This window comes from Schistocerca gregaria, chromosome 4 (assembly GCF_023897955.1).
Source record: "Schistocerca gregaria isolate iqSchGreg1 chromosome 4, iqSchGreg1.2, whole genome shotgun sequence".
NCBI classification, from domain to species: domain Eukaryota; kingdom Metazoa; phylum Arthropoda; class Insecta; order Orthoptera; family Acrididae; genus Schistocerca; species Schistocerca gregaria.
The window spans coordinates 122,869,326-122,886,251 of record NC_064923.1 but is presented as its reverse complement, the minus strand read 5'-3'; positions in this window follow the sequence as shown (position 1 = coordinate 122,886,251).

Here is a 16,926-nt window from a genome sequence, read left to right as displayed (position 1 = left end):
TGGTGTAAACTCTGGCGCATGAGACGATACGTGGATGTTGGCGTCATTTGGACCGCAGCTGCAACACGGCGAACGGAATCCGGGGCCGCTGTTGGATCACCTGCTGCACTAGCTGCGCGTTGCCCTCTGTGGTTGCCGTACGTGGTCGCCCTATCTTTCCAGCACGTTCATCCGTCACGTTCCCAGTCCGTTGAAATTTTTCAAACAGATCCTTTATTGTATCGCTTTTCGGTCCTTTGGTTACATTAAACCTCCGTTGAAAACTTCGTCTTGTTGCAACAACACTGTGTTCTAGGCGGTGGAATTCCAACACCAGAAAAATCCTCTGTTCTAAGGAATAAACCATGTTGTCCACACCATACTTTCACGTTGTGAACAGCACACGCTTACAGCAGAAAGACGACGTACAGAATGGCGCACCCACAGACTGCGTTGTCTTCTATATCTTTCACATCACTTGCAGCGCCATCTGTTGTTGAAAATTGTAACTACTGCAATTTCGAAAGTTTGTCCGCCTGAAAATGTACTGTTGTCCCAAGCATATTGCAACAAACGGTGTATTTCTATCGCTGCTCGTTTAGTTTTTATTGCCGTTTCAAATATACCGGTCATTTTTGAAACACCCTGTGGATGGTCTGTAGTGGAGTATTCAAGTTTTCGACCCTGTGCTAAGTTTTGGCATCTTTGAGAACTGTCTCAGTTTTTCTCTATGCAATTTTTCCCTTGCATCCTACGACCAAAAAAGCTGGTAGACTTTTCCTGCAGAGCGTCAAATTTCTCCGCTAAGACGTATTGTTACACGATATGCTTCCCAAGATAGAGAGCTTGAAAGAAATGGCAAAATCATCAAATTATCAAAAAAACGCAATGAGGACAGGTTTTAGCAGTGAAATTTCAGTGTACATCTTTTTTAAAAGGATAATAGTATCCGCCTTTAACAAGAAACTTACAACAATAACAAAAACGCATTCCTCTCACCCCCCCCCCCCTCCCCCCGCAGCCCCTACCGTCAATGGAATGTTTATCTCTGCTAAGGCCGTGTAAAAACGAAAAGAAAACGAAAGTATTTGATTGTGCCTGCTACTGTCGATATCTAACTATCCTAAGAACAACGCCCTTCCGTCTCTGCTTTCAACTGGATCTTCAAACGTAGTTTTTGATCCACACAATGCAATCCATCTAATACGAGGTTATTTCGTACCATCTATAGGTAGTGGAAACTACTGCTAATGAAATGACATGTAACACGACACAGAATCACACAAAACAAATTGACGCCTTGACCTCTTTGGGTCAGGTGCCAAATCAAATAGGGCATCAATTTCTTCCTCCTCAGCGATGACGAGATCGCTTAGGCTTTTCCCGCTGTCGTAACTCCTCTCAGGATTGTCGTCGTTAAAGTCCAGCTCGGCTACTTTGCTGTTCGCTTAGCGATAGAGAACTATTTGAAATAGCCAGAGCACCGGAGTCTCTCTTCTGTAGCTCCAGGCCCCTGTGCAACACTGTTATGAACAAATGCAAGAAATTATTTTCAGTGAGGAATCTGGAACAGCGTTTCTCGTTCTTGCTATGGGAAGTCAAACCCGGAAACTTGTATTCCAGTTACAGAGGCTGTACAAGAATATGGAACCTCCGCGAGATAGGCTTGATTGAACATAACTGCAGAAGACAGCCGAGTATGCAAGATGCGATGTTACAGGTGTATTTGTCCTCACAATGTTCCTAGTGTCAGTGCTGGCCAGAACAGTGTTCTGTGTGGTTGTGAGTGGACTATGCCGGAGTTAAGTGAACTCTAATGTGGGCAAGTAGTTTCTGCTTGTATGGTGGGTGCTTCCGCAACCAAGCTAACCGAAGTGTTTCGTGTTTCAAGAGGCACCAAGTTGTAGACGTATACCACATACAGGGACAACGGAAAAATACACTATTGGCCATTAAAATTGCTACACCACGAAGATGACGCGCTACAGACGCGAAATCTAACCGACAGGAAGAAAATCCTGCAGAATCTAGAAGTATTTGGGAACAATATTAGGTAACTCCAGTACATGTGACAAGGATATTACACTACTGGCCATTAAAATTGCTACACCACGAAGATGACGTGCTACAGACGCGAAATTTAACCGACAGAAAGAAGTTGCTGTGATATGCAAATGATTAGCTTTTCAGAGCATAAACACACGGTTGGCGCCGGTGGCGACACCTACAACGTGCTGACATGAGGAAAGTTTGCAACCGATTTCTCATACACTAACAGCAGTTGACCGGCATTGCCTGGTGAATTGTTGTTGCGATGCCTCGTGTAAGGAGGATAAATGCGTACCATCACGTTTCTGACTTTGATAAAGGTCGGATTGTAGCCTATCGCGATTGCGGTTTATCGTATCGCAACACTGCTGCTCGCGTTGGTCGAGATCCAATGACTGTTACCAGAATATGGGATCGGTGGGTTCAGGAGGGTAATACGGAACGCCGTACTGGATCCCAACGGCCTCGTATCACTAGCAGTGGCAGTGGCTGTAACGGATGGTGCATCCACGTCTCGATCCCTGAGTCAACAGATGTAGACGTTTGCAAGACAACAACCATCTGCAGGAACAGTTCGACGACGTTTGCAGCAGCATGGACTATCAGCTCGGAGACCGTGGCTGCGGTTACCCTTGACGCTGCATCACAGACACGAGCGCCTGTGATTATGCACTCGACGACGAACCTGGGTGCACGAATGGCAAAACGTCATTTTTCGGATAAACCCAGGTTTTTTTTACAGCATCATGATGGTCGCATCCGTGTTTGGCGACATCGCGGTGAACGCACATTGGAAGCGTGTATTCGTCATCGACGTACTGGCGTATCACCCGGCGTGATGATATGGGGTGACATTGGTTACACGTCTCGGTCACCTCTTGTTCGCATTGACGGCACTTTGAACAGTAGACGTTACATTTCGAATGTGTTACGACCTGTGGCTCTACCCTTCATTCGATCCTTGCGAAACCCTACATTTCAGCAGGATAAAGCACGACCGCATGTTGCAGGTCCTGTACGGGCCTTTCTGGATACAGAAAATGTTCGGCTGATGCCCTGGCCAGCACATTCTCCAGATCTCTCACCATTTGAAAACGTCTGGTCAATGGTGACTCGTCACAATAGGCCAGTCACTACTCTTGATGAACTGTGGTATCGTGTTGAAGCTACATGGGCTGTACACACCATCCAGGCTCTGTTTGACTCAATGCCCAGGCGTATCAAGGCCGTTATTACTTCCAGAGGTGGTTGTTCTGGGTACTGATTTCTGGCGCTCTATGCACACAAACTGCGTGAAAGTGTAATCACATGTCAGTTATAGTATAACATATTTGTCAAATGAATACTCATTTACCATCTGCATTTCTTCTTGGTGCAGCAATTTTAATGGCCAGTAGAGTATCATCCTCCAATTCGCAACACGGAGAAAAACGTGTACTGATTGAAAGTGACAGACAGTCATTAAAGAGAACTCTGACGAAAAATGAGAGAACGACAGCTGTAAAACTCACTGCAGGACCTAATGTCACGCTCGCCAAATCTATCAGCACCAAAACAACAGGAAGGGAGGTCCATAAGCTGAGAACCGCTGGGCGAGCTGCAATTCCAAAACCTCAGATCAGTAGTGCAAATGCCCATAACAGGAAAACGTGGTGCCGAAATCATTAAACCTGGACTCTGGAGCTATAGAACAAGGTAATTTGGTCCGATATGTCTTCTTTCACACTATTTCCAACTTCTGCTCGAGTTTACGTTCCAAGAATGAACAAGACGGGGGTTAGTAACGATTTGGTCAGTCATGTCTTGGTATTCAATTGGGCCCCGTCAGTAGTCTGCAAGGTTACATTAGTTACAAGGATTATCTGATGATTTTGAGTGATCAAGTCCAGCCCATGTGTAAGGTGTCAGGCAAATCCAACACCTTACATGAAAACCCTGACATGATAAGCAAATCCAGTAGTATGTCACATAGATCCGAATAAATCGTGACATTAAATAACCAAAGTAATACGAGTAACGAGTGAGCAAATGGAATACCACAGACTAACACAAGAATGCCTAAATGCATGTCGTACCTTCCCACCGTGAGGCAGACGCAGTTCCGAGGGGAGAAACGAGGACAGAAGCCGAGAGCAGAACCGTGTTAAGCTAGATAAGGGAGGGGCTGGGCACCCACGCCGCGAGCCTACCTGTACAACTATACAACCCGCACGTTTTAGCGTGAAGCTGTTTCGCGTCTCAGGTATGTCAAGGACAACCCCCAGCCCCTGTTAAAAGCTAGAGCCCTCCAGAAAAGCAGTATAGATCTTACGATAACACAAAAAGGGCCACTACCACCCGCAAGTTTTAGGGTGAGACTTTTTCGAGTGTCTGTTACATTAGGATCACTCCCCAGCCCATGTTAAAAGATAGAGCCCTCCAGAAGAGCAGTATAGATCTGACGATAACGCTAAAAGGACCACACTAGCTGCAGGTTTTAGCGTGAGACTTTTTAGCGTCTCTGTTACGTTGCAAACTTTAAAAACATTGCCCCACCACGAAAAGCATAACATTTCTCATTGGATAGACAGAATTTTTGTAGGCGGAGCTTAAGGTTAACATTGAGACCCTGATTGGTCAGATGAAAACATAGCCAGATAGTTTTTTAAACTAACTTCGGTAAATTGTAGTAAGGAGAAGTTAGAGGGGAGTTGGTTCCGGGACGGCGAGCTGGATGGCTGCTGCGCCGGCCGCTGCCGCCCTGACGCTGCCTAAACACCGACAAGGTAATGAACGCACGCACCGACAAGGTAATGAACGCACGCGATGCCGCATTTTTGAGCGCATAAGGCTTCACTCAGAACTGCAGAAGTCTCATCTGTTACACCCCCTTTTTTTGCGTAATACTAGTGTCGGTCGTTAATTAAAACTCATGGTGTTCACATTTGCCACTTGAAGTAAAGTTCTGAAACGCGATGATTTTTCTTTTATATAGTTATTGAGAAGCCACATCAGCCACTGTAATTTACGACAAGTTAGATAAGTAATTAAAGATAATTGAGGGTCACTGTAGACCATTTTGATAGTCTTTTCTTTTGTGAAAGTTAAATATAACCTAGATTATAGATGTGATATGGCATAGGTCATCCTTCGATCCATTGTAGAACTTGGAAACCCATTCGGGGAATATTCGTTCACATTTTTGTTGAACGCAGTTCGTTTTTAAACACTTCCTTTTATCAATAGTGCAATTTATAAACAATATGTTGTGAGTAGAATATAATTTCCAATGGTAAACTTAACTGCTTTTTCGACGTTATTTTACCAGCTAACTAAAAATAGGAAAGCCTTGAACCCTTTCCACTAAATTTAGTTAGTATTAAGATTCTTTTACAGGGAGTGCAGTGGAGCTGACGCTGAGATCATTAAGTATTTGGTTATATCATCGATAGTCTCACTGAACTCTTCTGAATTCTACATGTCATGTGTGGTCTGGCGTCTCCTTACCAGCAACAGGTCCGAGGTTCAAACCAGTTAATTCCCTAAAAAACACGCTCAGAGCGTCGTTGCGCGAAAGTGGTAGGGAGACACGATATAGTACAAACAGACACCACCATGAATGTAAAACGACAGAGTCCTTGTTCACACAGCTCTCATCGTCCAAGACTGGCTTTGTGAACACTGACACATCTCTCCTGGTCACCATAGTCACTAGATCTCCGTATTATTGAACCTTTGTTGTCTGCTTTGGAGAAAAGCTGCGTTATCGCTGTCCACCTCCATCTTCGGTACCTCAAAGGCGACACTCCCACATGAATGAGGAACGCCGGCTGTTCGAATTTAGAAAAAAATTTACTCTCAGGTTTCTTTAGTAATTTTATCGCGTAACACAATGAACACTTGACCAGGGAGCGGGACGGTGTTGGCATTCGGCTCCAAGCTAGTCGAGGTCCAACCACAGCTCACAACAAAAATTTTGATACTTCAAATGGCGAATAAAAAATTGCTTTCCATATGTATCTTCCATACATTCTGCCGGTCCACTTTGTACGTTATTGACTAGCTTGCATTTCACACATTTCCTTTGCTCCTAGACTTCGAGCAATTCCATGATTTTGCTCATGTGATGCAAACCAAGTACAACACAAACAAGTAATTAGCTCGTGTCAGATTAGTACAACTTCAAATAACAGCAACAGCGTACACGGAAGCGTTTGACTATAAGCGGGCATACGTAGTACTCCAAAATCACTAAAAATACACGGAGAGTGCTGTAGACTCAATAACAAGATAGTGAACCACACGGGAATAACGGCATTGTGTGCAACCTAAGGAATTCATAAATATTAGTGGCAATAAGAATTTAGAATCAGGAATGATATAAGCGCTTAGTTATTTTTGCCACATTAGCTGAGTCAAGTACAAACTACTGTGAACAGCAAAACATAGAAAGGTGATTCCGTTAATGTCGATAATTACCATTATTCAGTTTTTTTCAGAAGCAGATTTGTCACCCATCTGCATAGTAATGGGGTATTAAGCGAACCAGTTTGGATTCCAAAACGGCCAATGTTTATACGAGAGGCACACAAAAGAAATGGAACTATTTTTTTGGTGGGCAGAACTTTTGTAGTATTGTGTTTTGCCGCTAGGAGCGCATAGAGATGACACTCCAGAGTCCGTAAACCCACTGCCGTCGCTAGAAATGGTCCGGAATAGTTTCAGTGGAGTTTATAGTGACAACTATTTTGTGTAACTGCCGTTTTAGCAATGGCTGATTTTCGTGAACAGCGTGCGGCGGCGAAATTCTGCATTCTGCTCAGAAAGAATGGAACAGAAACTCTTGAAAAAGGACGATGCCGCGGAGGAAGCTCAAGTGTTTGAGTGGTTTTCCCATCTCAAAAATGGTGAAATGCCAACTGATGACAAACCTCGTTCTGGTCGTCCTTCCACAGCCAGAACACACGAAAATGTTCAAAGTATTCGTGCAATCATCAAATAAGGTCGACGACGGACCATTGAAGAAACTGGGGAGCTGTCGGGAGTGACTTGGAGTTCAGTGCAGCGAATTGTGGCAGAAGATTTGGGAATGAGGGGCAGCTGCCAAATTCGTGCTAATATTTCTGACAGTTAGTACAAAAACACGGTCACGTGGAAGCGTTCTGTGCTTTGAAGGAAGAGTCCCAAAACGACCCAATCTTCTTTTCAAAACTCAGCACAGGTGACGAAACGTGGTGGTATGCTACCGATTCTGAATCAAAACAACAATCAAGCCAGTGGAAGGTTTCAAGTTCGCCTCGTCCCAAGAAAGGTCGTCAGGTGAAATCAAATAAATATTTTAAAAATTGTGTTTTTTTTCTTGATGGTGAGAGGAGTCGTCCATTTAGAGTTTGTTTCGTAGGGTCAGACTGTTAACCAGGCTTTCTGCTTGGAAGTTTTGAAAGGTTGCGAGACAGTGTGTGGCGGAAGTGGCCTCATTTGTGGCAGGAGGGAGACTGGTGCTTCCATCATGACAACGTCTCTGTTCACGTAGCCCTGTCTGTACAACAATTTTGACCCCTGTTTCTCACCCCCCATTCTCATCCACCTTGCCCCGAGCGACTTTTTTGTTTGTTTCCTGGAATGAAATGAGACGTGAAAGGAAAGCGTTCTACTGATCTTGCTGAGGTGAAGAAAACAGGGTAGAGGCGCTATCAGATATCACAAAAGATGAATTTAAACAATATTTTTAAAAATGGAATAAATGATTAACAGGTGTATTATTCTAATTGGACAGTTATTTGAAGGTGAGTGAACGTCCGTGCTTAAAGTGTGAATAAATATTTCAGAAAATAAAAAAATAATTCTGGTTTCTTCTGAGTACCACCTCGTACGTTTTCTAAGCACATAATCAAACCTGTAAATTATGAAACGTCACCAGTTAATAAGATATTCTGTGACCCATAGAAGGCATTTGTTTGTGTTAGTTAATATTTTCTGTTAGAGAAGTTAAATTTTTATGGAATACGTAGTTCAGCACGTGTCTGATTTTATTCTTAGTATGAAACAGAACTCAGACAGTTATCCTAGGCTGTTTCGAGCAATACACCACATCACCTACGTGGGGAGGAATTTCAGTGGGGGTCCTACAGGTCTCAATCATTGGCTCACTACTGTTCTTGACTTATATTAATGATCTGGCATTTTATTCGCACCAGTAGACAGAATTAATCATGTATGCATATGACACAATCATTGTCGTGAAGCCGAGAAAAGAAACAACAACAGACAAAATAATGAATGGCGTTTTTGTGAAAATTAGTCACTGGTTCTCCACAAATAGACTAGCTTTAAACTTTGTAAAAAAATATTAAACTAGTATACCAAAGTTTAAAATTCAAAGATCTTAGGTGTGTATATTGATGAAAACTTAAACGGGAAATACTTTTGAAATAGACCTGCTAAAACATTTAGAATTGGCTACTTTTGACATATGAATAATTGCCAATTTTGAGGATACAGAAGTCAGTAAATTACAACATTTTGCATATTTAATTTACGTTCAGTGACCTCTTGTGGGATGATATTCCACGGTAACACGTCACTTAGGCAAAAAGTATCCATCACACAAAAGAAAGTAATTTAAAGTATATAAGGGGTTCGCACATGTACATCTTCTAACATCACTTTAGGGAGCCTCACAGTACATTTATTTCTCGCCCACTGTCCACCTAAGTTTGAGAGTAGCAGAGATATTCACGATTACTACAATAGAAGGAAAAATGATCCGCATTACCCTTTAATGAATTCAACTTTGACACAGAAAGATGTGAAACATGCGGTTATAAAAGTCTCTGACGATGTTCTTAGGGAAACAAATGACTGACGGATAGCAGAAATGCCGTATTTATATGTTAAAGCAGCCACAATTTTTATGACTTGGTTTTATATTTCTCAACAGCACAGATCACAAACGGAACAAACTTTCTGTATTATTTGTTTTTGGTGCACTAAAGATACAGTATAATTTTTATCTGGTACAAATTATCAGCATATGGACAGACGCAAGCGATTTCCAAAAATTTCTCACGTAATTTTCGCCACGTAATTGTGACTTCTTTAGTTCTACAATCGTTAGAAGATCTTTCACACATATATGTTGATCGAAATATAATAGCACCTTTGCAACGTCACTGTAGAGACGTGGAAATTCCACCTGAGGAAAACAATGTAGACATCCCGGACAGTTTTAATGTATAAGGTTTGACTTGATTGCAGATCAATCGGTTACATTTGCACACGCATAGAGACTCTTATAACTGAAACGGCATACGGTCTCGAAAACATCTCAAAAACAGATGTAAGACTGACAGTGCTTAGAAAACAATGAGTTCTTCAAACCTCGTGTTTACTTTGACGCCAGTGAGCTTAGGAAACTGGACTGTATTTGCCAGGTTTTGTCCGATCTAAAGTGCGATTTTCTCTTTAAATCTATCCTCATCAAACCAGAAATAAGTTGTTTCTCATGTTGTGTGTAATGTCTTACTGTTGATAGCGTGCACTCAAGTCCTCTTAAAATGCGAGGTCTGCAATTCATTCCGGATGTTCTAATTTTCATTCCTGCACTCTTAAATTCAGCAATAACGGGTTTTAAATCGAAAAAATCGTTTTAGGCATGTCCCTTGTCTTAACGAACATACTATGCAGTAATATATAAAGTCTCCATACTATCCGTTCCGTTCCGTCCAAAACTGTTGTAAACTGACATTGGAATAATGCATTCAGTTTCCGAAATTTTGCTGTTCGTACCAACAGTTTCTTCATGTGCTTAATGCTGAAAATGTAGCAGAAAATACTCACTGATGTACAGAAAATTGAATCCCATCTGTCGATCTTTAATTTCTTTCTACATGCAACTGTGATGTCGTTTCATAGTTAATTTGCAGTATTTGTCGATTATATGACCGTAGAACAGATACTGGGAATTCTTGTCCCTCTCTTCTGTCATCCCCATTCATTTTTACAGGCTTAAAGGCCTCTTTTAGTGCAAATAACCACTGGGCCTGGGAACGTCCGTCATAGCACCGACAAAAAGCGAAATCTTAACATTGACAATATGATTCTGCCGAACTGAAGAGAATTGCGCCGCCCGATAAATGCCATCACCCAACACTAAATGAAATGTCGCACTGTACCGAGTACTTCCGAGAAGGGCCGATGAAGGACGGGATAGGCCGAGCCTCGACCCACATATTCGGCACGCATGCGGTTTAGCACATCTTGGCCAGCTCTGCACTAAAAGGAGTGGTTGACTGCAAACGAGAGAGAGAAAGAGATGAAAGACAGAGAGAGAGAGAGAGAGAGAGAGAGAGAGAGAGAGATGACAAATGAGAGAGAGAGAGAGAGAGAAATGAAAGAGATGAAAGAGGAGAGAGAGATGAGAGACAGACATAGAGAGAGATAAGAGATAAGAGAGAGAGAGGCGAGAGAGAGTCGACGATAGAAGCGACAATCGACAGGTCTCATCACTTACCCTGTAGCTGGCAGCGACATGGGGTGCCAGTCCATGGAGGCGTCGGTCGCTTACCAAATTGGGAAGTAGCTAGCAAAGCGGCTGAAGAGCGCCGCCTTGTTCCTATTGAAGTTCACCAGTCAAACTGCAAATATGCACAGATTACGACTCTGGTTTTTATTTGAAAAATTGCAATGCTACAAGCCAGGCCACAATCCAGATTTGAAAATAAAGTTCAATGGAAAGCTATCCAGCCTCTACGAAGAAAGGATCAGACAAAACTACCTCAATTCTCTAACTACAAGTGCACACCCAGCTACTAACTCATCAACACATTATAGAACATATCCACAGCGGAGGTTACGGAGAGATGACAACAGAGACTGCTGTGTGACATGCGGAAAAATAAAACAGATAAACTATGGCACCCTACGCACCCCATCTCCCAACTATGATTTATTTAAAACATACAGCAGAAGAATAATCTACTACACTAACTGAATGTAAATTAAAAATTCCAGGAAACGCTTACACGAAAGGGACTGAGATAGGGAACTTCCAATGTATCTCACAAGGAGATAGAACTAGACACCAAACAGATCATATTTTGGCGGAACCATGAGCACAAAAGAGACAGAAAAGGAAATGGAAGAACGAAGAAAATATAGAAACAAGAGAGATATGGATAATCGGACAAAGTACAAAAGACTAAATAATCGATTGAGAAGGGAGACAGAAAAAGTGAGAGGGTATTGAAACTTCCTGGCAGATTAAAACTGTGTGCCCGTCCGAGACTCGAACTCGGGACCTTTGCCTTTCGCGGGCAAGTGCTCTACCATCTGAGCTACCGAAGGACGACTCACGCCCGGTACTCGCAGCTTTACTTCTGCCAGTAGCTCGTCTCCTACCTTCCAAACCTTACAGAAGCTCTCCTGCGAACCTTGCAGAACTAGCACTCCTGAAAGAAAGGATATTGCGGAAACATGGCTTAGCCACAGCCTGGGGGATGTTTCCAGAATGAGATTTTCACTCTGCAGGGGAGAGTCTCGGTCGGGCACACAGTTTTAATCTGCCATATCAGCGCACACTCCGCTGCAGAGTGAAAATCTCATTGTGAGAGAGTATTAGTTATAAAAATAATATGGTGATATACAAGACCTAGAGAGAATAGGGCATTACGACCTACTTTTATTAGGAAGTGAGGAGAAATACTTCGGCTAAATGGACAATAAATTGTAAGGGAACATAAATGGAGGATGGAACTGGTAAGATACCGTTCAAGGAAGAAGAAGTAAGGAATGCATGGAAAATGTATATTGAAGACTTACATAAACTAGAGGAAAAGAGACACCCGATCTAACCATTGAAATGGAAGAGGAGATTAAAGGAGAAGGAAAAAACTTCAAATCTGACCGCTGAACTATAAATAGTAGTCAAGGAAAAGTAAACAGCTGGATTGGATAGTTTTGCTATATAATTATTTCAGCGTCATAGCAGAAATGACAGCTTTGTGCAATGCGATATATCAAAGCGGTATGTGGCCAGAAGACTTTGTCAAGTTAGTGACGGTTCCGATCCCAAAAAAAATCATGTACCAAGAGTGTGGAAAAAAACAGAACAATAGGTATAATTTTTCATGCTGCTAAAATTATGCTAAAAATATTGGTACGTGAAATGGAAGAGAACTTAGAGAATTTAGCTTCAGAATAGAGAAAGGTACAGGAGATGCTACTGGACTAGTTAGAATGACTGGTGAAATTTATACAGAAAGAAGCAATTAGCGTGTGCTTCATACATTTGGAAAAGTCCTATGACTGGGTGATATAGTTCACGAGGATGGAAATTCTAAAATTTAAAAAGGTGAACTGGAAGGGCTCGAGACTAATTATGGAATTGTACCCAACACAGAAAGAAACCATGAAGCTCAGAAGAGGTCTGCGAGACTGGCTGGAAATAGTAAGAATAGGAAGACAGGGTTGTTGCCTTTCACCAACTCTGTCTACTGTATATATATTCAAGACTTGATCGTGAAGAGGCCAGAGATAAAAAAGCAAGCAGTGATACTGAGGCCAGAAGATCAGCTGCACCAGATTTGTTGTCGAAGTGGTTCTCCTTGTAGGTAAAACATTATCTCGTTAAAGAACATCTTCCGATTTGAAGATGTATTGCAAGAGCATGGAATGAAAATCAACACGAAAATTGAAATGGTGACAGTAATGATACTATACGACAAAGAAGATATGAAAGCGAAAACAACAGAAGGTCGAACTGAAGAAGTTGCACAATATAGATATTTGTGGAGTATGTTAACTGATAACTGGGCGAATGAAAAAAGAAATAGGATCAAAAACTGCAACGGTACAGAAAGCTTTCCAGAAAAAGAAATGTTTATTATGCACCAAATTAGCCTTGGAGTTAATACAAAGGTTGGTATGGAGTGTCTATCTTTACGGCCAGCTATCGAATGTATAGTGGAAGAACAGAAGGAAATAAGAAGAAGAAGAAAAATTGTGTGTGGGGTGAAAATAGGAAGATAGCAGACAACCAAGCATTTGAACTAGAACATGATCATATGGAGACAGCAATGGTATTCACAAAGCTCAAAACAACTATAAAATTCGAGTTACATGTGAATTCGTGTACATCTAAATGAGACGAATCCACTTCAATATATGGATTTTATCGAAACTCACTATTTGCCTGTTTAATCTCGCACACAAAACTTTGAATTTTTTCTAAACTCCACACCTAGAAAAACGTCCGCCCTCGGTATCTGAGTGGTCAGCGCGACAGAATGTTAATCCTAAGCGCCTGGGTTCGATTTCCGGCTAGGTTGGAGACTTTCTCCGCTCTGGGACTGGGTATTGTGTTGTCCTAATCATCATCATTCCATCCTCATCTATTCGCAATTCGCCAAAGTAGCGTCAAATCGAAAGACTTGCACCAGGCGAACGGTCTACCTGACGGCAGGCCCTAGTCGCACGACATTTACATTTTTTTTTATCTAGAAAAACGTGTTTTGCCAAATGTGAATAAATATCTGCTGCTTGTGGTAGACATTTTTTGTTAGCTTTCGACAAAGTAGCTCATTACTTCCCAATCATGGGTCACAGTTAAATGGCCATGATAGGTATTTGGTACCACTGGAAAGGAACTTAGAAAAATTGAAACCAAAACCTTGCCATTACACTATCACGAGGTTCTTAGCAACCATGCTACCTGCGTGCTTTTGGGTAAGAACTGACATCACTGCTAACAAGAGTGTGAAGACTGGACTACCATACAAAATGCCTGAATCCATGGCTATTCTTTATTTAAAAAGTCGAAACAACGTACTTTTTCTCTCCGGTCATCGTTGAAGTGAAGGACGTCGATCGATCAGATGTAATGAAACTAGGAACCATGCGATTACCAAAGAAGTTGCCGTTATAAAGAAACTAAAGATATTTTCTGATACATCGTCATAAGAAGGCCGAGAGTTCCATGGAGAGGCCATAGTGCTGTGGCCGTCAAGACGTTTTGCTTAAGAGCCAATGTTGATATTATAAGGCGACAACTAATGCCTCATAGGATTGGGGGAAAAGGGGAGAGGGGAATTGGGCCACTCCAACAGAGATAAGGTTTTCACCGATCCATGTTTACTGATAGGAGATTACCACTTACACATTTTCGAATGTACATATTGTAAGGTATCACATCAAATACTTTAAGTGAAAAAGAAAATAATTATTGTAACTACAGCATTTTTATAAAGGCCAATTCGCCATACCCCAGCAGGTACTATAGCCTTGTTTGTTTTTAATATTTTCAAAGCACATTTTCTAGGCATCTTCAAGCAATACTATCCGATAGAATGCAAAAAGGCTACACCAGCCCATTTGTAGTCGGACTTCTGTGTTAGGCCAAATACAGCAGAACATAGACGGTTTGAAATAATATAACTTAATTAAATCAGAAATTGTCACAGAGGGATGCGAAGGTGGAAGATAGCTTCGTACATAAAAGGATTTAGAAGCCAGTTTTAGCTGTTTCATTGGTTTTGGAACTAACCATCTCGTATGTGGGTGAACACACTGGGCACTTTTCCCGATCGGACACCATGTTGGCATTAGTGATCCACAGAAGAACATTCCATTAGAACTACTGACGGCCTTGGGAGAGCCAGCCATGACAAAACTCTACCAGCTGGTGAGCAAGATGTATGAGACAGGCGAAATACCCTCAGACTTCAAGAAGAATATAATAATTCCAATCCCAAAGAAAGCAGGTGCTGACAGATGTGAAAATTACCGAAGTATCAGTTTAATAAGTCACAGCTGCAAAATACTAACGCGAATTCTTTACAGACGAATGGAAAAACTGGTAGATGCGGACCTCGGGGAGGATCAGTTTGGATTCCGTTGAAATGTTGGAACACGTGAGGCAATACTGACCTTACGACTTATCTTAGATGAAATATTAAGAAAAGGCAAACCTACGTTTCTAGCATTTGTAGACTTGGAGAAAGCTTTTGACAATGTTGACTGGAATACTCTCTTTCAAACTCTGAAGGTGGCAGGGGTAAAATACTGGGAGCGAAAGGCTATTTACAATTTTTACAGAAACCAGATGGCAGTCATAAGAGTCGAGGGGCATGAAAGGGAAGCAGTGGTTGGGAAAGGAGTGTGGCAGGGATGTAGCCTCTCCCCGCTGTTATTCAATCTGTATATTGAGCAAGCAGTAAAGGAAACAAAAGAAAAATTCGGAGTAGGTATTAAAATTCATGGAGAACAAGTAAAAACTTTGAGGTTCGCCGATGACATTGTAATTCTGTCAGAGACAGCAAAGGACCTGGAAGAGCAGTTGAACGGAATGGACAGTGTCTTGAAAGGAGGATATAAGATGAAAATTAACAAAAGCAGAACGAGGATAATGGAATGTAGTCGAATTAAATCGGGTGATGCTGAGGGAATTAGATTAGGAAATGGGACACTTAAAGTAGTAAAGGAGTTTTGCTATTTAGGAAGTAAAATAACTGATGATGGTCGAAGTAGAGAGGATATAAAATGTAGACTGGCAATGGCAAGGAAAACGTTTCTGAAGAAGAGAAATTTGTTAACATCGAATATGGATTTATGTATCAGGAAGTCGTTTCTGATAGTATTTGTATGGAGTGTAGTCATGTATGGAAGTGAAACATGGACGATAAATAGTTTGGACAAGAAGAGAATAGAAGCTTTCGAGATGTGGTGTTACAGAAGAATGCTGAAGATTAGATGGGCAGATCACATAACTCACGAGGAGGTATTGAATAGAACTGGGGAGAAGAGAAGTTAGTGGCACAACTTGACAAGAAGAAGGGATCGGTTGGTAGGATATGTTCTGAGGCATCAAGAGATCACCAGTTTAGCACTGGAGGGCAGCGTGGAGGGTAAAAATCGTAGAGGGAGACCAAGAGATGAATACACTAAGCAGATTCAGAAGAATGTAGGTTGCAGTAGGTACTGGGAGATGCAGAAGCTTGCACAGGATAGAGTAGCATGGAGAGCTGCATCAAACCAGTCTCAGGACTGAAGACCGCAACAACAACAACTACAAACATGCACCACATTTGAAGATGACCATATCTCTAATGCGCATTCACGAATCTGTGTTACTTCCGTTGATATTAATGCCTTGGCAGCTGATCTGTGCTAGATGTGCATTCCATGAGTTGTCAGCAGTGGAAGACAATAAAATATTGCGTCTCTCGTTCCTGTTCACCTCGCAGTGGCCGCGCTACATACTACTCTGCCCCTAACATAAGCGGCAAACTTTCTTTAGCCCAAGGACGAATTCATCGACATTGGTTAAAAATTAAGTACATCTTAAAATATTACGGTTTCTGTAAGTGTTTTTGTTTGTTACTGAGAAAGAAAAACACACATTTAAGAAGCTCTTGATGTTAGTTGAAGTTTTTGGGTTCGGCTATTAGTTGCTGGATGCATATTATTAAAAAATACGGCTGAGAACCGCGGTCTGCACCAACAACTGATTAGGGCCACAAGCTGCTAGCGGGTCGCAGTTCGACGACTGCTTCCCTAGAGTGCTGTGATCAACAAGGCAGCAAAAATAATGATGTACACTACCGTAATGGGCCACTTTACTGAATTATCATTTGCTCAGTAGGTTAAAATAAACTAGAACATTACTGCTACACAATAATTAATTTATACATTATCAGTTTTGGAAAAAAATTCATGATTTTGAGATTTTCTTATTAGCAATAAAAGCGGAGAGAAATTTTCTCCATCGTTGTATTGAGTCTGAAGTTTACTTGTGAAGCATAAATTTTGTACGACACAGGGAATGCATATTATTCAAGTAACTCAAAAAACCTGTTTTCTTAAAATTTTGTTTTTATAGTTGACATTTGTGTAACGGTCCTACTGTCGATTACTGTTGGTACG